The 14,253-nt window shown below is 43.0% G+C and overlaps 1 protein-coding gene and 1 long non-coding RNA gene across 2 annotated transcripts in view; both read right to left on the bottom strand.

The window, feature by feature from the left end:
• LOC104102828 (olee1-like protein) overlaps positions 1-14,253 on the bottom strand; it is an 81,142-nt gene that overhangs the window by 17,847 nt on the left and 49,042 nt on the right. The window lies entirely within an intron of this gene.
• The window catches only part of LOC108946256 (uncharacterized), a 41,177-nt gene that overhangs the window by 12,758 nt on the left and 14,166 nt on the right, over positions 1-14,253 (bottom strand). The gene's annotated exons all lie outside the window — the stretch shown is intronic.

Raw genomic sequence — 14,253 nt, 5'->3', positions numbered from 1 at the left:
ACCATTATGAACACTAACATCTTTATCAAATACCTCAATAGGGAACTAGATACATACTTAGAAATGCTTGAATATCATTTTACAGGAATGAATAACGTAGACCTTCTTAGTTACTAAGAGTAGAACCATTTATGAAATAACATTACGTTTACGTATCGTTACTTGGATCATGCCAAAAGAAAGAATGATTAACCTTAACATACCTAAGCCGGTTCTCCGGACAATCTTTCTAACACACGACAAAACTCGTGACGGCAAGATCAGAGTAGGAAAAAATCCGTATAATATTCTTGAGAAAGATTATACCGGGCTTCTTTAGAGTCACGTTGCTAAGATGCTTAAGGAATTTTCTTTCTTGAATTCTTGAATCCTTACGTGAATATTCGTTGCCTAACACTTTGCTGTAAGACCTTTCTTTTGAATTAGAGAGGTTTTAGGCTTTTAATGTGTAACGACCCGGCCGGTCGTTTTGAATATTATAACCCCATTCCCCAATTTACTGCTCAATTTATGTCTTTAATTGATTTATAACTTATCGGGTTAATTGGTTTGGGTCTGGAAGGAATACGGAATGAAATGAGACACTTAGTCTCATAATTGAAAATTTAAGTTAGAAAAGTGGACCGGATATGGACCTATGTGTAAATGACCTCGAATTTAAATTTTGATGATTCCAATAGCTCCGTATGGTGATTTTGGACTTAGGAACGTGTCCGGAAAATTAATTGGAAGTCCGTAGTGGAATTAAGCTTGAAAAGCCGTAAGTTGAATTTTTGGGAAGTTTGACCGGAGAGTTGACTTTTTGATATCGGGGTCAAAATCCGATTCTGAAAATTTGAGTACCTCCGTTATGTCATTTATGACTTGTGTGCAAAATTTGAGGTCAATCGGACGTGATTTGATAGGTTCCGGAGTTGTTTGTAGAAATTAGAAATTTCAAAGTTCATTAGGCTTGAATTGGGGTGTAATTCATGGTTTTAGCGTTGTTTTAGGTGATTTGAGGGTTCGACTAAGTTCGTATGATGTTTTAGGACTTGTTGGTATATTTGGTTGAGGTCCCGAGGGGCTCGGGGGAGTTTCGGATGGTTAACGGGTTGGATTATGGACTTAAAACTCTGTTGGAATTTTTCTGATGCACCATCTGGTTTCCTTCATCGCGTTCGCGAGTGGAGCCTCGTGTTCGCGAAGAGGAACTGAGAGGCTGGCAATATTTTCTCTTCGCGTTCGCGAAGAGAAGAACGCGTACGCGAAGGGTGGACTGGGTGTGCATCACGAACACGAGAAGTGTTACGCATTCGCGAAGAAGAAAGGAAGCAGCTGAGGACGCCGAGCAATAGGTCTACGCGTTTGCGTAGAAGGCATTGAGGCAGAGGCACTTTGTGCTTCGCGAACGCGAGGGTGATGCCGCGTTCGCGAAGGAGGAATTTGGACGGGAATTATTTTGTGCTTCGTGAACGCGAGGCACTGACCGCGTTCGCGAAGAAGAAAAGCCTGGGCAGTGAGTTTAAGTTATGAAAAAGTCCCATTTTCAGTTTTTGACGATTTGGAACTCGGATTGAGGCGATTTTTGGGTGATTTTAAAAGGAAACAACGAGGTAAGTGTTCTTAACTCAATATTGGTTAAATTACTCGAATCCATGGTTGTGTTTATCATTTAATTGGTGAATTGAGTTGGGAAAGTTTGAAAACCCTCTTGGTTTAAATTGAAGATTTGAGGGTCGAGTTGAGGTCGGATTTTGGTAAAATTTATATGGTTAGACTCGTGGTTGAATGGGCTTCAGGATTTTGTAACTTTTGTCGAGTTCCGAGACGTTGGCCCCACGGGCGATTTTTGAGCTAATTTTCGAATTTTTATGAAAAATTAATATTTTCTTATGGAATTAATTCCAATGAATTTTATTGATTGAAACGAATTATTTATGACTAGATTCAAGGCGTTTGGAGAACAATTCACGAGGAAAGGACATTGCAGATTAAGAATTTCACGGCTTGAAGTAAGTAACAGTTTTAAATCTGGTCCTGAGGGTATTAAACCCCGGATTTTGGTATCATGTGATTATTTTGGAGGTGACGCACATGCTAGGTGACGGGCGTATGGGCGTGCACTGAGGGGATTGTGACTTGGTCCATCCCAGGAAACTGTAAAGTTGAATAATTTGTTGTTAGCTATATGCTCTCTATGTGTTGATAAAATTTGACTGTAAATCATGTTAGAAATCATGCTTAGGCTATGTGATAGTACTATTGGGACCCACAGAGGTCGCGTACTTGTTGAATTGCCTGTTAAATGCTATATGTACTCAGTCTCAGCTTTTACTTGCACATTTTATCTCAGTCTCTGTTATTATTATTGATACATCATATCATTGTTGTTTGGGCTGATTTCATGATTATTAAGAGCCCAAGAGACTGGAGATATTTATGACTGAGTGAGGTCGAGGGCCTGATTGTGAGATATTGATAATATAACACGTGAGTTGGCCGTGCAGATCCTTATATTATACTATAGCACGTGAGTTGGCCGTGCGGATCCAGATATTTATATTATGGCACGTGAGTTTTTCGTGCAACACGTGAGTTGTCCGTGCAATTTATAGCGCTTGGGCTGTATGAGCCCCTCCGAAGTCTGTACACCTCATAGTGAGCGCGGGTACCCATTGAGAATGAATGATGAGGGCTGGGAGCCCAGGGAGTGATGAGGGCTGGGAGCCCAACGAGTGATTGTTATCCTAAGAGATTATACTTGATTTCCATTTGTTGTTGCACTTAGTTGAGCTGCCGTGCTCCGCAGACCTTGTCCCTCCTTCTCTATCTCTTTGTTTATTGTATTTGGTCTCAGACTATTATAGACCATATTTTTCTAGATTTGTAGTCATATTAGATGCTTATGTACTCAGTGACACCAGGTTTTGGGAAGTGTTTGTATTGTATTTAAATATTATATTTTCAACCTTAAAGAGGAGTTTTAGTTTATTGAGATTTTCGGCTTGCCTAGTATCCAGATAGGCGCCATCACGACAGGTTGAGATTTTGGGTCGTGACAAGTTGGTATCAGAGCCTAGGTTACATAGGTCTCACGAGTCATGAGCAGGTTTAGTAGAGTCTTGCGGATCGGTCCGGAGACGTCTGTACTTATCTTCGAGAGGTTGCAGAACCCTTAGGAAAATTTCACTTTCTTGTATTCTGTCATGCGAATTTGTTGATTCTGGTAACTAAATTTCTGTTATTCTATTCTCTCATAGATTGTGAGGACACGTACTACCGGATCGGGCGGTCAGCCACCAGTGCCACCAGTTAGGGCCGCGAGAGGCCGGGGCCGTGGTAGAGGTCGGGGTCGAGGTAGAGGTCGAGATGTAGCTCGTACCACAGTTGGAACAACACATGTAGTACCACCAGTTATTCCAGCTCAGGAGCGGATTCCAGATATAGTTGAGCTGACAGGATCAGCTCAGGCACCAGCTGTGCCCATTGAGATTGCAGGCATTCAGGAGACTTTGGCCCAGATATTGGCAGCCTGCACTGGTCTTGCTCAGGCGGTTTCGGCTCAGGCCGCACCTGCCACTTCTCAGGCTGGGGAAGGTACTCATACCCCCGCTGCCGTACTCCATACCAGGTAATACAAGGACTTTAGATACCGGGGGCACTACCAGCCCAGCTGGTTCCAGCTGCTCTCGCCCCGGTAGTTCCCGTTATGGCAGATGATGAGCAGAGGAGACTTGAGAGATTTGAGAGGCTTCGACCTCCACCATTTAGCGGTACTGAGTCACAGGATGCTCAGGATTTTCTAGATAGATGTCAACGGATACTTCGGACAACGGGTATTCTGGAGACCAGTGGGGTCTCATTCACTACTTTTTAATTTTCTGGGTCTGCACTCAGATGGTGGAAGACTTACGAGAGACGTAGGCCTGTTGGCGCAACACCCCTTACTTGGCATCCGTTCTCCATGGTCTTTTTGGAGTAGTTCGTACCTCAGTCCCGCAGAGAAGAGTTGCGCAGACAGTTTGAGCAGCTTCGCCAGGGTGATATGTCTGTGACGCGGTACGAGATGAGATTTTCTGAGTTGGCTCGTCACGCAGTCTGGTTGGTTCTCACTGATAGGGAGAGAATTAGGAGGTTCATTTATGGCCTCACATATCAACTGCGGTTACTTATGACTAGGGAGAGTGTATCTGGTACTATTTTTGATGAGGTAGTAGACATTGCTTGGCAGATAGAGATGGTTCGTAGCCAGGAACGTGGAGAGAGAGAGAGAGGCTAAGAGACCTCGTGGTCCGGGTGATTACAACGGTGTTCCTTCAGGGGGTCAGTTTTACCGTGGTGGGGTCCGTTCTTACAGACACGCTCAGACGGGTCGTCCAGCTCACTGTGGTGCATCAGCTAGCCATGGTTCTTACAGTTCTCACTCAGGCTAGTCTTCATTCAGTGCACTACCATCACAGAGTTCTCATCATGCCTCATCCGCACATGCTTCTACAGGTCATTCCTCGGGTTATTAGGAGCAGCAGTTCCGTCAGAGGAGGGGTTGTTTCGAGTGCGAAGAATTCGATCATTTCAAGAGAGAGTGTCATAGGCTGTGGAGTGGGGCTTCACAGCAGAGTTCTCGACCGACGGCACCAGCACCAGTTGTTACACTACCCGCCCTGCCATCTCGGGGTGGGGGTCAGGCAGCTAGGGGTCGCCCAAGAGGGGAGAGGCCGATTAGGTGGCGGGCGAGCTCGATTCTATTCTTTTTCTGCCATGCCAGATGTTGTTGCCTCCGACGCAGTAATCACAAGTATTGTTTCAGTGTGCCACAGGGAGGCTTCTATATTATTTGACTCTAGTTCCACTTATTCATATGTATCATCGTATTTTGCTCACTATCTGGATATGCACTATGAGTCCTTAGTTCCACCTGTTTGTGTATCTACACCGGTGGGCGATATTATTACTGTGGATCGTGTGTATCGGTCGTGTGTAGTAACTATTGGGAAGCTGGAGACTAGAGTTGATCTCTTATTACTCGGTATGGTTGATTTCGATGTAATCCTGGGTATGGATTGGTTATCTCCATGTCATGCTATTCTGGACTGTTTGCCAAAGGTTGAATGGAAGGGTTCTCTAGATCTTATTCCTAGTAGGGTAATTTCTTATTTGAAGGCCCAACGTATGGTTGGAAAGGGATGCTTGTCATATTTGGCCTTTGTGAGAGATGTTGATGTAGATACTCCTATTATTGATTCAGTATCGGTCGTGCGAGACTTTCTGGATGTATTTCCTGCAAACTTGCCGGGTATGCCACCCGGCAGGGATATTGATTTCGGTATTGACTTGGTACAGGGCACTCAGCCCTTTTCTATTCCTCCGTATCGTATGGCACCAGTTGAGTTAAAAGAATTAAAGAGCAACTTCAAGAACTCCTTGAAAAAAGGTTTATTAAACCTAGTGTGTCGCCTTGGGGTGCACCGGTTCTGTTTGTGAAAAAGAAAAATGGTACTATACGGATGTGCATTGATTATAGGTAGTTGAACAAAGTTACAATCAAGAATAAATATCCATTGCCGCGTATTGATAATTTATTTGACCAGCTTCAGGGAGGGAGGGTGTTCTCCAAAATTAATTTGAGGTCTGGGTATCACCAATTAAAAATTCGAGATTCGGATATTCTAAAGACAGCATTCAGGACTCGTTATGGCCACTATGAATTTCTTGTGATGTCTTTTGGGCTAACCAATGCCCCAGTAGCATTTATGCATTTGATGAATAGTGTATTTCAGCCATACCTTGATTTATTTGTCGTGGTATTCATTGATGATATTCTGGTATTCTCACATAGCCAGGAGGAGCATGCACAACACTTGGGGTATTATATTACAGAGGCTGAGAGAGGAGAAACTTTATGCCAAATTCTCTAAGTGTGAGTTATGGCTTAGTTCGGTGGCATTCTTGGGACATATAGTGTCCAGTAAAGGAATTAAGGTGCATCCGAAGAAAATAGAGGCAGTTCAGAATTGGCCCAAACCATCCTCAGTTATTGAGATTCGGAGTTTTCTCGGCTTGGCCGGTTATTATCCGTTTCGTGGAGGGTTTCTCGTCTATTGCATTGCCTATGACTAAATTGACCTAGAAAGGTGCCCCGTTCAGGTGGTTGGATGAATGTGAAGAGAGCTTTCAGAAGCTCAAGACAACTTTGACTACAGCCCCAGTATTGGTGTTGCCTACAACTTTAGAGTCTTATACTGTGTATTGTGACATGTCGCGAATTGGTCTTGGCATAATACTTATGCAAGACGGTAGGGTGATTGCCTATGCGTCCAGACAGCTAAAGGTACATGAGAAGAATTATCCTGTCCACAATCTTGAGTTAGCAACTATTGTTCATGCCTTGAAAATTTGGCGGCATTACTTGTACGGTGTCCAGTGTGAAGTATATACCGATCATCGAAGTTTACAACATTTGTTTAAACTGAAGGATCTTAACTTGCGGCAGCAAAGGTGGTTGGAGTTGCTTAAGGATTATGATATCACCATTCTCTATCATCCCGGAAAGGCCAATATGGTGGCCGATGCCTTGAGTCGTAAGGCAGAGAGTTTGGGCAGCTTAGCATACTCACCGGTAGAAGAGATGCCTTTAGCCTTGGGGGTTCAGGCCTTGGCTAATCAGTTTGTTAGATTGGATGTTTCCGAGCCGAATCGAGTTTTGGCCTGTGTGGTTTCTCGGTCTTCTTTATATGATCGCATCAGAGAGCGCCAGTATGATGATCCATATCTGCTTGTCCTTAAGGACACGGTTCAACACGATGATGCCAAGGAAGTTACTATTGGGTATAACAGTGTATTACAGATGCATGGCAGGCTATGTGTACCTAATGTAGATGGTTTGCATGAGCTGATTTTCCAGGAAGCTCACAGCTCGCAGTACTCTATTCATCCAGGCGCCGCGAAGATGTATAAGGACTTGAGACAACACTATTGGTGGAGGCGGATGAAGAAAGATATAGTTGGGTTTGTATCTCGGTGTTTAAATTGTCAACAGGTAATGTACGAGCACCAGAGACCGGGCGGATTCCTACAGAGACTTGAAATTCCGGAGTGGAAGTGGGAGCGTATTACCATGGACTTCATAGTTGGACTCCCACGGACTTTGAGAAAATTTGATGTCGTTTGGGTGATAGTAGATCGGTTGACCAAATCTGCGCATTTTATTCCAGTCGGTACTAATTATTCTTCGGAGCGGTTGGCTGGAATTTATATTCGCGAGATTGTTCGCCTACACGGTGTGCCGGTGTCCATTATTTCAGATCGGGGTATGCACTTTACCTCACAGTTTTGGAGGGCTGTGCAGCGAGAATTGGGCACACAGGTTCAGTTGAGTACAACGTTTCACCCTCAGACGGATGGACAGTCCGAGCGCACTATTCAGATATTGGAGGATATGCTACGCGCTTGTGTCATTAATTTTGGGGGTTCTTGGGATCAATTTCTGCCACTCACAAAGTTTGCTTACAATAATAGTTACCAGTCAAGCATTCAGATGGCTCCGTATGAAGCTTTATATGGGAGACGGTGTGGGTCTCTGGTGGGTTGGCATGAGTCTGGTGAGGTTAGACTATTGGGTACTGACTTGGTTCATGATGCTTTAGAGAAGGTCAAAGTAATTCAAGAATGGCTTCGCACGGCACAGCCTAGACAGAAGAGTTATGCCGACAGAAAGGTTCGTGATGTTGTTCACATGGTTGGGGAGAAGGTTCTGCTCAAGATTTCACCCATGAAGGGTGTGTTGAGGTTTAGGAAAAAGGGCAAGTTGAGCCCTCGGTATATTGGGCCTTTTGAGATACTTAAGAAAATTGGGGAGATGACTTATGAACTTGCTTTGCCACTTAGTCTATCAGGTGTTCATCCAGTGTTCCATGTATCCATGCTCCGAAAGTATGTCGGGGATCCATCTCACATTCTGGATTTCAGTACAGTACAGCTGGACGACAATTTGACTTATGATGTGGAATCGGTGGCTATTTTAGACCGGCAGATTCGAAAGCAGAGATCAAAGAACATAGTTTCGGTGAAGGTGCAGTGGAGAAGCCAGCCAGTCGAAGAAGCTACTTGGGAGATTGAGCAGGAGATGCGGAGCAAATATCAACACTTATTTGAGACTCCAGGTATTATTCTCAACCCGTTCGAGGACGAACGTTTGTTTAAGAGGGGGAGAATGTAACGACCCGGTCGGTCGTTTTGAATATTACAACCCCGTTCCCCCATTTACTGCTCAATTTATGTCTTTTAATTGATTTATGACTTATCGGGTTAATTGATTCGGGTCCGGAAGGAGTTCGGAATGAAATGAGACAATTAGTCTCATAATTGAAATTTTAAGCTAGAAAAGTGGACCGGATATGGACCTATGTGTAAACGACCTCGGATTTAAATTTTGATGATTCCAATTTAGGAGCATGTCCGAAAAATTAATTGGAGGTCCGTAGTGGAATTAGGCTTGAAATGCCGAAAGTTGAATATTTGGGAAGTTTGACCGGGGGGTTGACTTTTTGATATCGGGGTCGAAATCCGATTCTAAAAATTTGAGTACCTCCGTTATGTCATTTATGACTTGTGTGCAAAATTTGAGGTCAATCGGACGTGATTTGATAGGTTCCGGAGTCGTTTGTAGAAATTAGAAATTTCAAAGTTCATTAGGCTTGAATTGGGGTGTAATTCATGGTTTTAGCGTTGTTTTAGGTGATTTGAGGGTTCGACTAAGTTCGTATGATGTTTTAGGACTTGTTGGTATATTTGGTTGAGATCCCGAGGGGCTCGGGTGAGTTTCAGATGGTTAACGGGTTGGATTATGGACTTGGAACTCTGTTGGAATTTTTCTGATGCACCATCTAGTTTCCTTCATCGCGTTCGCGAGTGGAGCCTCGCCTTCGCGAAGAGGAACTGAGAGGCTGGCAATATTTTCTCTTCGCGTTCGCGAAGGGTGGACTGGGTATGCATCGCGAACACGAGAGGTGTTACGCGTTCGCGAAGTAGAAAGGAAGCAGCTGAGGACCCCAGGCAATTGGTCTACGCGTTCGCGTAGGGGGTGTCGCATTCGCGTAGGGAGGGGGAATGAATCATCGCGTTCGCGATGGGTTGAACGCGTTCGCATAGAAGGCATTGAGGTAGAGGCATTTTGTGCTTCGCGAACGCGAGGGTGATGCCGCGTTCACGAAGGAGGAATTTGGACGGGAATTATTTTGTGCTTCGCGAATGCGAGGCACTGACCGCGTTCGCGAAGAAGAAAAGCCTGGGCAATGAGTTTAAGTTCTGAAAATGAGACTTCGTCCCATTTTCAGTTTTTGATGATTTGGAGCTCGGATTGAGGCGATGTTTGGGTGATTTTCAGAGAAAACAACGGGGTAAGTATTCTTAACTCAATATTGGTTAAATTACCCGAATCCGTGGTTATTTTTATCATTTAATTGGTGAATTGAGTTGGGAAAGTTTGAAAACCCTATTGGTTTAAATTGAAGATTTGAGGGTCGAGTTGAGGTCGGATTTTGGTAAAATTTGTATGGTTAGACTCGTGGTTGAATGGGCTTCCGAATTTTATAACTTTTGTCGAGTTCCGAGACGTGGTCCCCACGGGCGATTTTTGAGCTAATTTCAGATTTTTATGGAAAACTATTATTTTCTTATGGAATTAATTCCAATGAATTTTATTGACTAAAACGAATTATTTATGACCAGATTCGAGGCGTTTGGAGACCAATTCACGAGGAAAGGACATTGCAGAATAAGAATTTCACGACTTGAAGTATCGGTTTTAAATCTAGTCATGAGGGTATTAAACCCCGGATTTTGGTATCATGTGATTATTTTGGAGGTGACGCACATGCTAGGTGACGGGCGTGTGAGCGTGCACCAAGGAGATTGTTACTTGATCCGTCCCGGAAAACTGTAAAGTTGAATAATTTATTGTTAGCTATATGCTCTCTATGTGTTGATAAAATTTGACTGTAAATCATGTTAGAAATCATGCTTAGGCTATGTGATAGTACTGTTGGGACTCACAGAGGTCGCGTACTTGTTGAATTGCCTGCTAAATGCTATATGTACTCAGTCTCAGCTTTTACTTGCACATTTTATCTCAGTCTCTGTTATTATTATTGATACATCATATCATTGTTGTTTGGGCTGATTTCATGATTATTAAGAGCCCGAGAGACTAGAGAGATTTATGACTGAGTGAGGTCGAGGGACTGATTGTGAGATATTGATACTATAGCACATGAGTTGTCCGTGCAGATCATTATATTATACTATAGCACATGCGTTAGCCGTGCATCACGTGAGTTGGCCGTGCAGATCCAGATATTTATTTTATGGCACGTGAGTTGTCCGTGTAGTTTATAGCGCTTGGGCTGTAGGAGCCCCTCCGGAGTCTGTACAACCCCAGTGAGCGCGGGTACCCATTGAGAGTGAATGATGAGGGCTGGGAGCCCAGGGAGTGATGAGGGCTAGGAGTCCAGTGAGTGATTGTTGTCTTAAGAGGTTGTACTTTATTTCCATTTGTTGTTGTACTTAGTTGCTATCTGTCATTGTTGTGAAATCTCTAAAAGATTGTTGATATATGGATTACATGAACAGGAACTGTATAAAAATTGATTTGACATTAAATTGCCAGATTTGATAGCATGTCTATTCTTTGCTGGAATTATTGGAAATGAACCATAACTGTGTAGCTCGTTACTATCTTCAGTTCCTTATTTATTCTTGTTACTTGCTGAGTTGGTTGTACTCATATTACACCCTGTAATTCGTGTGCAGATCCAGGTGTCCCCGGACATAGCGAGTGTTGACCCTTTCTCGTGGTTGATTTTCAAGAGATTTGAGGTAGCTGCCATGCTTCGCAGACCTTGTCCCTTCTTCTCTATCTCTTTGTTTACTGTATTTGGTCTCAGACTATTATAGACCATATTTTTCCAGACTTGTAGTCATATTAGATGCTCATGTACCCAGTAACACCAGGTTTTGGGAAGTGTTTGTATTGTATTTAAATATTATATTTTCAACCTTAAAGAGGAGTTTTGGTTTATTGAGATTTTCGGCTTGCCTAGTATCGAGATAGGCGCCATCACGACAGGTTGAGATTTTGGGTCGTGACATAATGGTATGACTAAGCCACATACTACTTAAATGTGCCACCTTTTCACTCATAATATAAGAGTCATAATTTGGACAAGGTCTTGTTGCCACGTTAGATCCCTTAGTCTTTATCCAAAGACCTTAATAAACCATCCACCAACTCCTTAATCAACTTATTAATTCTCCACTAATCCAATATTTAATCAATTACCACATAATTAAGAATTATCTCAAATTACCTAAAATACTACTCATTTTTAACACATTTTATGTACCCTACTATCACGGTCATGTGGTCCCTTGTATGTCACTAGTCCATAAATACGGGGTATTGACATATCATAAATACTTATAACCTCGAAAATAATCTTGTCCTCATCCTAAAGTACTACTATTAAAATATTAATAAATCATGGTACCATATAAAATCAATACATACGCTATTATTTCATTAAAACATCCATGTAAAAAAATACATATATTTTTTCAACTTCTAATTTTCCTAATCTCATATAAAGAGTAAAAATTTTCGTACGCTTAATTCTTAAAATGGTAAAAGATAACCTTCTTTTCTTGTGAGAAAATAATTTCTATCTTTACAATAAAGAAAATCTCATAAACTTCTTATATTCTGTGTATAATTTAATGCATATTCGAAAGTAATAATATTAATAACTATATAAAATCATATTTTTCAAACCTTCTTTTACAAAAATGTTCCATTCAAAATACCATATCAAATGTATATAACGGTATCAAGGTTGTTAAACTTACGGGGTCTTACAATAACATAATCACAAATCTTTTATAACCTCGTGAATGGTCTTAATCCCTTCAAGCTCATATGGATTACTACGACTCATCCTAGTATTAAAGTACGGGATGTAACACTCCTACCGTTGAGTTAGTTCCGGTAGTGAGGGATTATCCAGATGTATTTATGGAGGATCTTCTGGGGATGCCGCTCGACAGGGATATCGATTTTGGTATTAATTTGTTACCGGCCACTCAGCCCATTTCTATTCCACCATATCGTATGGCCCTAGCAGAGTTGAAGGAGTTAAAGGAGCAGTTGCAGCAGTTTCTTGATAAGGGTTTCATTCGGCCCAGTGTATCACATTGGAGTGCTCTGGTCTTGTTTGTAAAGAAGAAGGATGGTTCTATGCGCATGTGTATTGATTATCGCCAGTTGAACAAGGTTACAGTGAAGAACAAGTATCCATTACCACGCATTGATGACCTATTTGATCAGCTACAAGGTGCCAGAGTGTTCTCCAAGATTGACTTGCGTTCAGGCTATCATCAGTTAAAGATTCGGGAGCCAGATATCCCGAAGACTGCCTTCAGGACTCAGTATAGTCATTACGAGTTCCTTGTAATGTCATTTGTGCTGACCCACACCCCAACAACATTCATGCACTTGATGAACAGTGTATTCCAGCCTTATCTTGACTCATTCGTCATTTTGTTTATTGACGACATTCTGGTGTACTCCCGGAGCCGGGAGGATCATGAGCAGTACTTGAGGACCGTGCTTCAGACCTTAAGAAAAAAGAAGTTGTATGCAAAATTTTCCAAGTGTAAATTCTGGCTTGATTCAGTGGCATTTCTGGGTCATGTAGTGTCGAGTGAGGAGATCAAGGTAGATCCCAAGAAGATTGAAGTAATGCAGAGTTGGCCCAGACCGTCTTCAGCTACTGAGATCTGGAGCTTTCTTGGTTTGGCAGGGTATTACTATCGATTCATAGAGGGTTTCTCATCTATTGCCGCACCTACGACCAGATTGACCCAGAAGGGTGCTCCGTTCAGGTGGACCAAGGAGTGTGAGGAGAGCTTTCAAAATCTCAAGACTTCCTTCACTACAACCCCAGTGTTGGTATTGACTACGGGTTCGGGGTCTAACACTGTATACTGTGATGCATCGCATATCGATCACGCCGCGGTGTTAGTGCAGGATGGTAGGGTGATTGCCTATGCGTCTAGACAGCTGAAGGTACACGAGAAGAACTATTCTATCCACGACCTTAAGTTAGCAGCTATTGTTCATGCCTTGAAGATTTGGCGGTACTATTTTTGCGGTGTCCCTTGTGAGGTTTATACCGACCACTGGAGTATCCAGCATCTGTTCAAATAGAAGGATCTTAACTTGCGACAGCGGAGATGGCTAGAGTTTCTTAAGGACTATGATATCACCTTTCTATATCATCCCGGGAAGGCCAATGTGGTGGTCGTTGCCTTGAGTCGCAAAGTGGAAAGCTTGGGCAGTTTAGCATATCTACCGGCAGCGGAGAGGCCATTGGCACTAGATGTTCAAGCCTTGACCAACCAGTTTGTTAGATTGGATGTTTCAGACTCGAGTTGAGTTTTGACTTGTGTGGTTTCTCGGCCTTCTCTTTATGATCGTATCAGAGAGCGTCAGTATGACAACCCCCGTCTGGTTTTCCTTGAGGACACGGTTCAACACGGTGATGCCAAGGAGGTCACTATTGGGGATGACAGTGTGTTACGGATGCAAAGCAGGCTATGTGTGCCCAATGTAGACAGCTTGCATGAGTTAATTCTCCAGGAGGCTCACAGTTCGCGGTACTCCATTCATCCGAGTGGCGCCAAGATGTATCAGGGCTTAAGGCAACACTATTGGTGGAGGAGAATGAAGAAGTACATAGTGGAATATGTAGCTCGGTGTCTAAACTGTTAGCAGGTAAAGTATGAACATCATCGGCCAGGGGGATTGCTTCAGAGGCTAGAGATTCACAAGTGGAAATGGGAGCGGGTTACTATGGATTTTGTTGTTGGGCTCCCACAGACTCAGAAGAAGATCGATGCAGTATGGGTGATTGTGGATAGGTTGACCAAGTCAGCTTATTTCATACTAGTGGTGATTAGTTATTCATCAGAGCAGCTGGCTCAGATTTATATTCGCGAGATTGTCAGACTTCATGGCGTGCCGGAATCCATCATCTCTGATAGGGGTAAGCAGTTTACATCACAGTTCTGGAGGGCCGTACAACGTGAGTTAGGCATACAGGTTGAGTTGAGTACAATATTTCACCCTCAGACGGACAAACAGTCCGAGCTCACTATTCAGATATTAGAGAATATGCTTCGTGCGTGTGTGATGGAGTTTGGGGGTTCTTGGGATCAGTT

The sequence above is a fragment of the Nicotiana tomentosiformis genome, chromosome 2 (genome assembly GCF_000390325.3).
Source record: "Nicotiana tomentosiformis chromosome 2, ASM39032v3, whole genome shotgun sequence".
Taxonomy (NCBI): domain Eukaryota; kingdom Viridiplantae; phylum Streptophyta; class Magnoliopsida; order Solanales; family Solanaceae; genus Nicotiana; species Nicotiana tomentosiformis.
The sequence above is the reverse complement of the archived record's forward strand: the minus strand, read 5'-3'. Positions and strand labels throughout refer to the sequence as shown.